We start from the raw sequence: 11617 nt of genomic DNA on the forward strand, positions 1-11617 counted from the left end.
AATAGACAGCAAACCTAAATTATTTAGACTAATAGTCAATGTAACATGTATGCTGGTCTCTTACCTACACACAGTGCTCAGCCGGCAAGCAGCGTGTGATAAGCCGGAAGTAGCCTGTGTGCATCAGGATGACGATAAGGTTGTGATGCTGCAAAGATTGATTCCCTCCCACCTCTACTCTTCGGTGCCTATGTCAGGCAGAGGATTCTGGGATATGGGCAGGATTTGTGTCCTGGCGGGTCTGCATTGGCTACAGCTGACTCCAGTGCTGAGATAATACAGGAACATTCCACAGCAGCAAGTTCATTGTCAGCCGAAGTTCCCTCTTGTGTGCAGGAATACTGACACCCCATAGCTTGTATCATTGAATTCTATCATCCATGAAAGTCGTGTGTACTGAATTATATTTGGTGCCTACAATATTGTTTCCCAAAACTATATCTTATATCAGGGACTATATACATAGGTGCCTATTGTCACTATTTTTCTATTTTAAAGATATGTAAGAGGCACATTTAGATTTTTTTTTCTAACTGGAACCGATCCTACTGTGGAAAACCTGGTAGTCTTCATGTTGACACTAAGAATTTGCTGGTTATTGAACTAAAGACCTTTTTAAAACATTTGGAAATTACACACCTGTTTGAACTACTCAAAGATACACATTAATATGTAGTATATATAGGACATCATTTTGCATTCACTTGCAAAACCATGGTGTGCTGAAGGAGGGATAGCTAAAATGTGTGCAGATTTAGGGGCACATCCTATATTTATATATATATATATTTATATATATATTTATATATATATATATATATGTATAAATGTATATGTATGTATATATATATTTATATAAATTTATATATATATATATATATATATATATATATATATATATAAGATGAGACATAAGTGCAGAAAACAACACAATGCAGTAAGTATCTATAGGGCAGTAAGTTCAAAGGCAATAAGGCTATATAACTAATTAATTCAGTTTTAAGTTAAAATGATAAATAATATTCTCTAAAATAAACTGATTATGAGGACCCAATAAGCTTAGTTCCCAGGGGAATAAAAGTACAGAGTAGTTGGTAATTGCACTATAGTGCCCATCAGTGTTTTGGGATCAGTATAGGGCCATTAAATTACTGTTCCTAATGGATATGTGCCATCTGGGCTTGGTGAATAAATGGGGCAGGCAGCACATAATCTGTGCATAATAGTAAGAGAAACAGTGCTTTTGGGGTACACAACGACTATCTTACAACTGACTGACCTACTTGTACACCAGTACTTGTAAGTGGATATGCTTTATTTATATGGTAAATAAAATCGTTACCCAAAACATAGCTTTTCTCTTAATTGTAAGCACAGTTTACGGATTACCCACCCCATTATACCACCACATATCTATGAAGAACAGGAAATTTAAAGGCTGATCTCAAAAGACTGCTGGGGTCAGTTACCCTGGACTTTTATTCTCCTGGGTCCTATGAATATTGGTTACTTATAAAACAGATATTACAATTGTCACTTATAACTACTATTCAAATTGTTCTTACTGCATTGTATTGCTTTCAGCACTTGTATACCATGCATCACTGAACCTAACAATATATTTATCTGCATTCATTTTACAAACATTTCACACATTTTTACAAATAAAGCACACAACTGTTCCCACTATATCTAGGTCCTCATAGTTATTATTTTTTTACATTAACTAATACACTACACTTTCCAAACTTTTATTCTATTTTTTGTGCAAAATACTTTTTTACCTCTAGTTTCTATATTAAGGACTGGACATCTTTAAAGTATTTCTGGTTGAATTTTTTTTTTACTATTACTATTTTGGGCAGCACAGTGGCTAAGTGGTTGGCACTTCTGCCTCACAGCGCTGGGGTAATGAGTTCAATTCCCAACCATGGCCTTATCTGTGTGGAGTTTGTATGTTCTCCCCATGTTTGCGTGGGTTTCCTCCGGGTGCTCCAGTTTCCTCCCACACTCCAAAAACATACTAGTAGTTGGCTGCTATCAAAATTGATCCTAGTTTCTCTCCGTCTGTTTTTGTATGTTAGGGAATTTAGACTGTAAGCTCCAGTGGGGCAGGGACTGATGTGAATGAGTTCTCTGTACAGCACTGAAGAATCAGTGGTGCTATGTAAATAAATGGTGATGATGATGATGATTACTATTTAACGTGTGTGCTGGTTTCTTCACTTTCCTGGATAAAGCGATATTTTGTAAAAGTTTGCAGAACAGCACATACAAACTAATGAATGATAGTTATCAGAAGGTGGGCAACCCCTTAATTAGCTAAGCATTTTTCATGTTACGTAGGTTTCACTTTTCAGACTCTCCAAGTGGTGCATGTGACAAGAGTTCATGCACCGAGAAATTATTTTAACATGTTGGCAACATTGCCCATATTACAATTCTACAAAAATGTAATGTCTCCTGTATCATAGATCTATTTATTTATTTTTACACAAAATATTCTCATACGAAACATTTTTGCAATCTTTAGAATATGTTTTGTTTTTAGAACCAGTGTACATTATCCTTATTTTTTTTTTAAAAAAATATTTATTTGCATTATTTTAACAGCTGTACTTGATTTGTTTGAAGACATGAACAAATAGTGTATACATCATCCATTGCTAAGGAACCGCCTTAGTTAAACATTTTTTTCTTTGCTTTTTTGTTTCATTAAGATATGCCATGTGGCTGACGTGGCTCTACAGGCTATTTCCAGTGTAGTAAATCCGGGACATGAGCTGGTCAGGTTAATGAAGTGTATTAATCTTCAACAAGTGCTGATTAACTTTTTCTTCACTACTTCATGACAAATCAAAATGTTCCACTTTTGACTGCACAAAAATATCCCAAAGATACAGTAAACATTTCCAGGGTCTGTTTTTAAATGCTGTGCTACTAAAATACCATTGGACTTATTTAATAACATTACTTATGGTGCACTAATCTGATATAATTGTTTTATTATTATTATTATTATTACTACTATAATTTATACAGCACCACTATATTATACAAAACTATGCAGAGAATATGAAATCATTCACATGAGTCCTTGCACCATTGAAGCTTACATTTAAATTTGTCATCACAGTAGCAGCCAATCAGATTTTTGCTTTTCTTTGCCAAACGGCTCTAGAAAAATGTACAGATTTTGATTGACTGCTAGTTACAACACATTAGCAGTGCACCAGGTTATTAAATAAGCTTTTATATCAGGCCTGGACAACCTGTTGCTCTGCAGGTCTTGTGAAACTGCATGTCCCACAGCATGCCCTGCAAGCTAACAGCTGACAAAGTATGCTGGGGCTTGTAATTTTACTACACCTGGCGAACCACAGGTTGCCCTGGACGGCTCTATATGTATAAAAAAGATTTTACCTGGTTGTATTTAATGTTATTGGGTGAAAGTAATAGATGTATACTGAGTTCATTGCTGTGGGTGTTCCTGCTATAGTGCCACCAGCCCATGTTGGCAAAGCCTAGTGCCGGTAGTACAATTGGGGGCACCCTACGCTTTTGTCCCCGCAATTTTGTTAGTATCTGTCTAGGCTGGCAACACTAGGGTTGATACTGGGTTTGTTTTACATCTAGTGTCATTTCTGAACACCTTCCCCTGCACCCCCTCAATTGGAGACTTTTACCACCAATGCAAGCAAGAGGGGCTGGGGAGATAATTTTCAGAAGCAGATAGCCCAGGAATGCTAGCCTCAGTCAGAGAGCAGCCTTTTTTCCCAATATGTTAGAGATGCTGGTCATATGGAGAGCTGTCCAACACTTCCACCCTCAGTTGGTGGACAAGAGTCTTCAGATTGTTTCAGACAATCGGACAGCTGTTGCTTTCCTGAAACATTCAGGGAGTTAATAGAAGTTCAGTGATGATGGCCCAAGTCTCACAAATAATGCAATGGATGGAAATGAATCTGAGATCCCTCACAGCTCTTCAATGTTTTGGAGGATGGGAACATTCTAGCCGACTTCCTCAGTCAGAAGCAAGTTCTTCATTGCGACAGGGAATTGAACTCAGAAGTTGTTGGACAGATTCGGAATTCCCTAGATAGATCTAATAATCTGAATTCCAAAGCTCAAATTGTTTTTGTTTAGTCACCCACTTCCATGCTATCTTACCCTTGGAATTTCCATCTGGGGTATATCTTTTCCCTATTTACTCTTATTGCTGGAGTTCTGAAGCAGATCAAGCTTGAAGGAGGAGACGTGGTAGCCATTCTCCCATTTTGGCAAAGGCGGCCATAGTTTCCTATTACTCTGGAGATGTCGGAGGATCCACTGTGGCCTCTACCTCAGCTGCAAGATCTCATTCACCAGAGCCCAGTGATTTTGGTTTTGGCGTTTTTGAAACTGGCTTTGATGGCATTGATATTGAAAGGCATCTTCTGAGATGTAAAGGCCTGTCTGATCCTGTAATCAAGACTTTGCTTAAGACCAGGAAAACTTTAATCTAGGCTGTGCCATAGGATCTGGAAACAGTTTATACTGTGGTTTTGAATGGAACAATATCTAGATGCGGTAACAATGCTGCATGACTTGGATTTCATCCAAAATGGATTGGTGATGTGGTTGGCTCTGTCCACTCTGAAGGTGCTCAATACCCTTATAGTATCTTCTTTGACTCCGTTAGTGAAGCATCCCTTAGGAGTTTGACTCTTAAAGTTGTATTCCTTGTGGCCATTACATCAGCAAGGAGAGCTTAAGACATGCAGGCCTTATGTGCCAAAAATCTGTTCCTGACTATTTTCGAGGACAGGGTGGTCCTGAGGACTAATCGTTCTTTTCTTCCAAAAATCATCTTTAATTTCCACTTCAACCAGGAAATTATGTTACCCACTTTCTGTATGATTACTCAGAATGAAGATGAAAAAAAACTTCATAGTCTTGACCTAGTAAAGGCAATTATGGTATATTTTTCTAAGACACATCCTTTTAGGGTCACAGACCATCTATTTGTGCTTTCCGCAGGGGTAAGTAGAGGTAAGGTCCCTTCTACTCTGTCGATTGCAAGCTGATTCAGAGAGCTGATTGTCCAAGTATACAGGGGAGCAAATCTGGAGATTGCCGTGCTCTTAGGGCACACTCGACTAGGGCGGTGTCGACTTCATAGGCAGTAAGGCTCAAGTTTCCATAGACGACCTGTAAAGGGCAGAAACATGGTTCTCAAAGCACACTTTTATTTCTCATTATCAGATTGGTGTTGTTTTGCTTGTGCTTCTTTTGGATTAAAGAACACTGGAGCATGGGTAACAATATGTGCTATTTTTTTAGCCATTACAGAACTACAACATCATATAAAACCACACCCTATTTCCCAGTCACCCCCTGCTCCTGGGACCATCGGTAAAGACCCAGGCTTATTTAACTAGTAAGGGAATGTAAAAAAATATCATGCATATATGAATTCTGCACTAACATCACAGATGTGCTATCTGGCTCCCGTTTTGGGGAACAGATGTTGCAGGTTGCAGTAAAATAAAGTTGATTTTTGTCATTTTTTACGAGATATGTGTATCTTATCCTCCCTCTATGTTATTGCTGTGGTACATCGCATTGCTAGCTGCCATGGAGTGAGGAAGAAGAAAAGAGAGGATTATGCTTACCGTTAAGTCTGTTTCTTTGACAAAACTCCATGGCAGCCTATAATTTTCCATCCTATTATATTTTTTAGTGTTTTTGTCAGAAGCAATTGAGAGATATTCAAAGACAAACCTAAGGAGGTGCAGCTGGGCTAAATAGAGGAGGGTAGTGTTCTTTTTGCAGTCTCTGAGGGACTTAACCCATTGTTGGTTGCCATGAAGTTTTGTCAAAGAAACAGGATTAATGGTAAGCATAATTTTCTCTTTTTTTGATTAAAGGGCAAAATTAATTTTTAATTAACCTATAAGGGCACATTTTGTTTTTCATTATATTAAGCGGGCAATATTATTGTATTATTATGCTATGGGTGAAATATGTGCACATCATAAATAATTATTGCCACCATTAGAAATCAAATAGTATTACCCCCTTAATATAATTTGCAAGTTCATATTACCCCATAATATAATAATCTGAAAATATTTCCCCCCTAATAGAATGAACAATAAAATTTGCCCCCATAATTTAATTATAAATTCATTTTGCCCCTTAATCAGTAAATAATGATTGCCCCCATAATTCATAAGTCAGTAGTACCTCTTTTTATGTTCTGAATGGCAAGATGTTTGAAACAGCATGTTTGAGCTATCCATCCAATGAGAAGCAGGTATGAAAATAATTCTTTTTTTATAAAGATTTTAATGGTGGTTTTTATTAAATGCTGGTGGATCAGCTGTTTTCAAACCACCACACATCTCCAGCCATTTAACATCCCAGCCTGAAACCGAGCTATTGTAAATGCAGCGGTTTAGAGAACTAGCCGATGGCGATGTGCAGCAGTTTAAAACCACCACCAAACACGATTTTTAGTAAATCTACCCCACTGTCTCATGTCACTCGACATCACGCCAGGCCTGCAATAGCTGTTATTCGTGCTGGGATCTCAAATGTTATTGGTCTGAAGTGGAGCTGCGATGAGAGCAAAGGCAGGGTGGACATTGGTCTTGGATTGCAAAATACTTGCAAATTGGGCCCTCCGTTTTGAGCATCCAATATGAACATGGAATGCAACAGAACTGAGGGGGCATTAATGGAAATGAAGTAAGAAGGAGCTCTGATAACCCTTCCTTACCTCCCTCACCTACCTCCCCCTCACATCCATTGCTTGTTTAAACAGTTGTCATAGTGATGCATGAAATAGTGCAGTACTTGCATAGTGTAGGATGTCATATTGTATGCCATATGTCATGTATAATAAAGTATGTCTGATTTATTTTCCACGGTGTATTGTGTTTTACCTGCACTGTGACGCAGTATACTTGAATGTATTGTCTGTTTTTTTGTATCTTAATGCAAAATAAAGTATACATTTTTAAATTAAAAAAAAGTTGGCTCCTGTCTCCAGATCCCTGGCTCTAGGTTATGGTGATTTCTGGCTTCTGATCTCTGGCTCTGTATTTCCATGACTTCTGGCTCCTGATCCCTGGTTCTACATTACGTTGACTTCTGGCTCCTGATCCCTGGTTCTACATTACGTTGACTTATGGCTCCTGATCCCTGGCTCTGCATCTCCATTACAACTGGTTGCTGACTTTGGCTTCTGATTGCTGTGATTTCTGGCACAGATTACTCAGAAGTCCCAACTCAATTTGCTCTATTGGTAGAGGCTGGAAAAATACCTTACAGCGGGTACACTTGAACCACAAGGTGGTATTAAGTAAAGAAAGTGGAGATACTGTTGGGAACATTGCATTTTTTTGGATGATGATTATTCTTATATTAGTCACACACATGGGGTAAATATATCAAGTTGTGGTTTTCTGGATATTTTCAAAACCGCCGCGTATCGGTGATTTTACTTTCAAACCGCAAGATGTATTATCCAGTGATTTGCAGCACTTTCAAAACAGATAAATTAGTTTTTGGACAAATCGCAGGTGGTTTAGGAGAAACAGCCATGAGTCCTTGCTGGTCTGTGCTACTTAACACCGGTCCCAGTCTTCTAGGTAACATTGGGCCCCTTCTGGTATACCTAAACAGTGGTTACCAAGGAAAAAAAAACCAACATACCGCCAATAGATATCTAATAAATAAATTGTGCCCCGTAATTAATTAATAAATAACTAGTGTTCCCATTGTTATTAAATAAATAACTTGTGCCCCCATTATTTTAAAATAAATACTATATATAATAGTAGTAGTTTATAAAAAAAAAAAATATTGCCCCCTTTATAATTAAATAAATATTTGACCCTTTTTATTATAGTTATCAATAGTTGCTCCTTTTTTATCTACCATCTTGGTTTGATCCAACGTAATCCAATGGTATGAAGAAAAAGAAAACCATTGCAACCAAACGGACTGCTCCTGAGAAGCTCCTATGGCAAACGCGCTAATGTCCGTTAAGTACACCTAGTTAATAGATAGGCAGCCAATCAAAAGCGGTCTATCCTCTATCAGAACTGCAACTGATAGACGACTAATCAATGGTACTGTTGCCCCTTCTGTTGGAAAAAAAAGTTGTTCTTTAGACTTAGTATTCTTCACTCTAATTTGAAGGTGTGTTCACTAGAATTCCTCCTATTTTTTTTGGCTTTTCTTAATACTATTGATACATTTAATGTTTCCTCTGTCCCTCTCCCCACTAAGCTGTACATGTTCAGCTCTTAACGTCTTTCCTGATTAATGTTGTCATGCAGCCCACACACTATTTTAATAGTCCTTGTCTCTTTTTATTTTCTATTTTATTAATGTCTTTGTGTAGATAGGGCATCCAGAACTTTACACAGTACTCAAAAATAAAGAAATGTAACACCTATGCTGCTTGCGATGTACAGGAAAACACAACATAAATGTGCATCATTCCATAAGCTACAAAAGTGTGCACAGCACCTATATGTTGTTTTCTTTACGGGCCCAAACCTCACCCGAACCCTTATGCTTCTGGCACAAGGAGCAGCTGCATGAGCTGCTTTGGCTATTGTTGCACTCTTTACAGTACTTGAGGTGAGGTCTTACCAGTGACCTATAAACTGTGCAAGGCCCTTTCTACCATTTCTACTTCCAGATTTAAGTGTACATACTTTAGTCCATTCCTCTATTTTCTGTTTTGCCTCTTTTGGGCTGTCAACCCTGTTGCAAATATTAATATCAACATCAAACCAGAAGCAATATCAATAATGAATAATCCACTAAATTTGTTTAACATGATCACCTAGCAGCAAATTTATGCTGCCTTGAATATTGTCATTTATTTGACTCTAAAAAGTCAACACATCTCTTTTAAAAGTGATTCCACTAATATCCATACTATTGACATGGGACTCACAAGTATATAGTTATCATATTCTTGCCTACTGCCTTTTTGTCTAGTGGAACAACATTTTCCATTTTTAAATTATTTTGAATTATACCATTGACAGTTGTTTGTTACAAAGTTTGGCTAATGGTTCTGCAAGCACTTCTTTTTAATGTTTTTGGGTGTATAACTGGACCCATTGACTTATCAAGCAAAACACATTGTTGGGAAACACTGAAATATATATAGTCTGTTCACCTTTATAAACAAATATATAAACGGTGACAATACTGTCTCAGCCAACAACTATAATAATCACTTTTTCAAATAGTTCCTGTGAAAGTGTCTATGTAAAGATTAGCAAAGGTAAACAGCTTATTACGAAATAAGCAAAATAGATGTAGACCAAGTCATTGTCTTCTTGAAATACAGTTGATAAACATGTATTTTATTAATAACGTAAATTCCATGTAACATGTTTCTTGTGAATTATATGATACTCTGGCACACTCTAGTGATCAGTTAGAATAGTTTTGCTAATAAGAGATTCTGATACAAAATACATACTGAGATAGGGAAACTATAGATATTCAGATAGTAAGCCTGGAAAGGCATCACTCTCACGAAAGTATCTAAAAAACCAAGCCTACCAAATAAAAATGAAAGTAGTGTAATAACATTCAAAATATAAGTGATACAAAAATGTAATACATTTATTATTCAGATAGAAAAAAACAAACGTTATTAAGGGATATAGGTCTGTGGCAGAGTAGACTGCCTATGCCACCCTGTCTGTTGTTGCTGGGAACCGACTGGGCTTACTTTGCCACCGTTCCCTTTCGGTATCCCAAATGCGCCCTCTAACCGCAAGTAGTAGGGGCTTACAAATGCTGTCACCACTGGACTCCTTACCGGCATCCAGTACCAGGTTTCTTCTGGGTAACTGACGCTGCTAGTGTACCCCGTTACTGGTGGTACCTGGGCTTTGACCCCTGACCTCTTCCTATGGATCAGGGTTGCTGTGGATAGATCCCCCCTGGCCTATCACACTTTCTAGAGCTGCTGGGTAGCGGGCAGAGCGGTGGTATCGGAAAGATGGGTCCAAACCTCAAAACAACCGGGAATGGATTAGAGTTGGGTCTAATTTGTAGGTCACAGTGATAGAGAAGTTTCCAAGCAGGTCTTTGAAGCAAGTGATGTTAATTTGCTCACACTGGTTGATGGTACCAGTCAGATGAAACAAGAAGAACAATTTTCAATACAAACAGTGCTTCTTTATACAGTTTTGGACACAGCCTCACAGGGTAAGCCAGCCCCCTGAGGTCTGAGTTATTTTTAGTATCAGGATGCAATATGTTTATCCAAACATGGATTTACATGCAATGCAAAGCTAACAATATTTACACTTATCTGTGATATCCTAAAACTTGCTGTGATTTCCTGCATCTCGTTTTAGACACAGGAAATCTAACAGCAAGTCTAATTAAACCTTCCTGTGCCTTCAGGTGCTGGACCATCACATATCAAAAGGTCTAATTAACATGAGATTAACATGGGTCCTTCAGACAGTTGCAGAATACACATTTCCCCCACTCTGTTGCTAACTTGAGAAGTCCCAAAGAAAGTTAAAAAATCCCAAACAAGTAATTTCCCTACCACAAAATACACAAAAAAACGTTTTAAACAAATGCATTTCCTCTAGCAAAGTTAAAACAGAAAACAAATTTCCTACCCTGGTCTCAGAAATAAAGATATTTCCTTTACCAACATACACACAATATCAAAAATAAGTACCTTTGTAATTATATAAAGAAGCACCCTGCGCTATTTCCTTTAAATAAATTTATACCATAAGTTATTTATAAGTGATCCAGTCACAAGTTCATACAATAATTATTCTTTGAAATAATTCAAAGTTATATAATTATAATAATATGTGGAGGTAACGCATTTCTGAGTATACATTATAAAGCAAATGACTTGTCACGTTGTCAACTACTGTAATCTCTGTCTTCTTGCCTGTCGATATCAAAGTGTCAGAATGCTGTGACCAATGAGGAATGAGTAGGAGGTCTGAAGCGAGGAGAGCCGAATTGCACATGCGCAGAACCCAAGGCAAGATGGCGGTCGCCATCCAAGGGTGTGACCAGAACACCGGGCTCACCGCTTACAGGAGAGAGGTAACACTGCCGGTGCCTGTCCACAGGGCCGGCGTGTGACAATACCTATAGGGAATTCAGTGATTACCACTGAGAATCAGTCACCTTCATTGTAGATGGGATTGTATATTGATGCATTCCTAAGAGTTCCATTTGAAAAATAACATTCTAATAAGCAAAAAATAAACATCCAGTCTTTGGATGGATTGTCTTTTGCTTAGCAATAGATATATTTCTCAAGGCTCAAACCTTCCTCTACTTGGCTAATTGAATGGCGTTCAAATAAATAAAAATTCACATAGTGATGAGTGTCTATGTGAATAACCATAGTAATGAGCCTTGTAAAAAAATATCTGCACCCCTTATTGAGGTCAGAAGATATACATTCTTAACATATTCAAGCCTACATATATATTGATTCGCAATGTCTCTATAGACCAACCTCAACATTTATATCTAGAGAAACAGACTTGTTATTTACATAAAAAAGATGGATGTTAATAGTATAATAAGAATCAAATATTGACTT

The 11617-nt window shown here is 37.6% G+C and overlaps 1 protein-coding gene across 1 annotated transcript in view; it reads right to left on the reverse strand.

Moving 5' to 3' along the window:
- The window catches only part of DNAJC10 (DnaJ heat shock protein family (Hsp40) member C10), a 35393-nt gene extending 35230 nt beyond the window's left edge, over positions 1-163 (reverse strand). Inside the window, exon 1 of the mRNA XM_075180494.1 lies at positions 65-163. The gene's annotated coding sequence lies outside the window, so the exon portion shown is untranslated. The remainder of the gene's footprint in view (positions 1-64) is intronic.
- Positions 164-11617: the final 11454 nt, after the last annotated feature.

Source organism: Mixophyes fleayi, chromosome 7, assembly GCF_038048845.1.
Source record: "Mixophyes fleayi isolate aMixFle1 chromosome 7, aMixFle1.hap1, whole genome shotgun sequence".
Taxonomy (NCBI): domain Eukaryota; kingdom Metazoa; phylum Chordata; class Amphibia; order Anura; family Limnodynastidae; genus Mixophyes; species Mixophyes fleayi.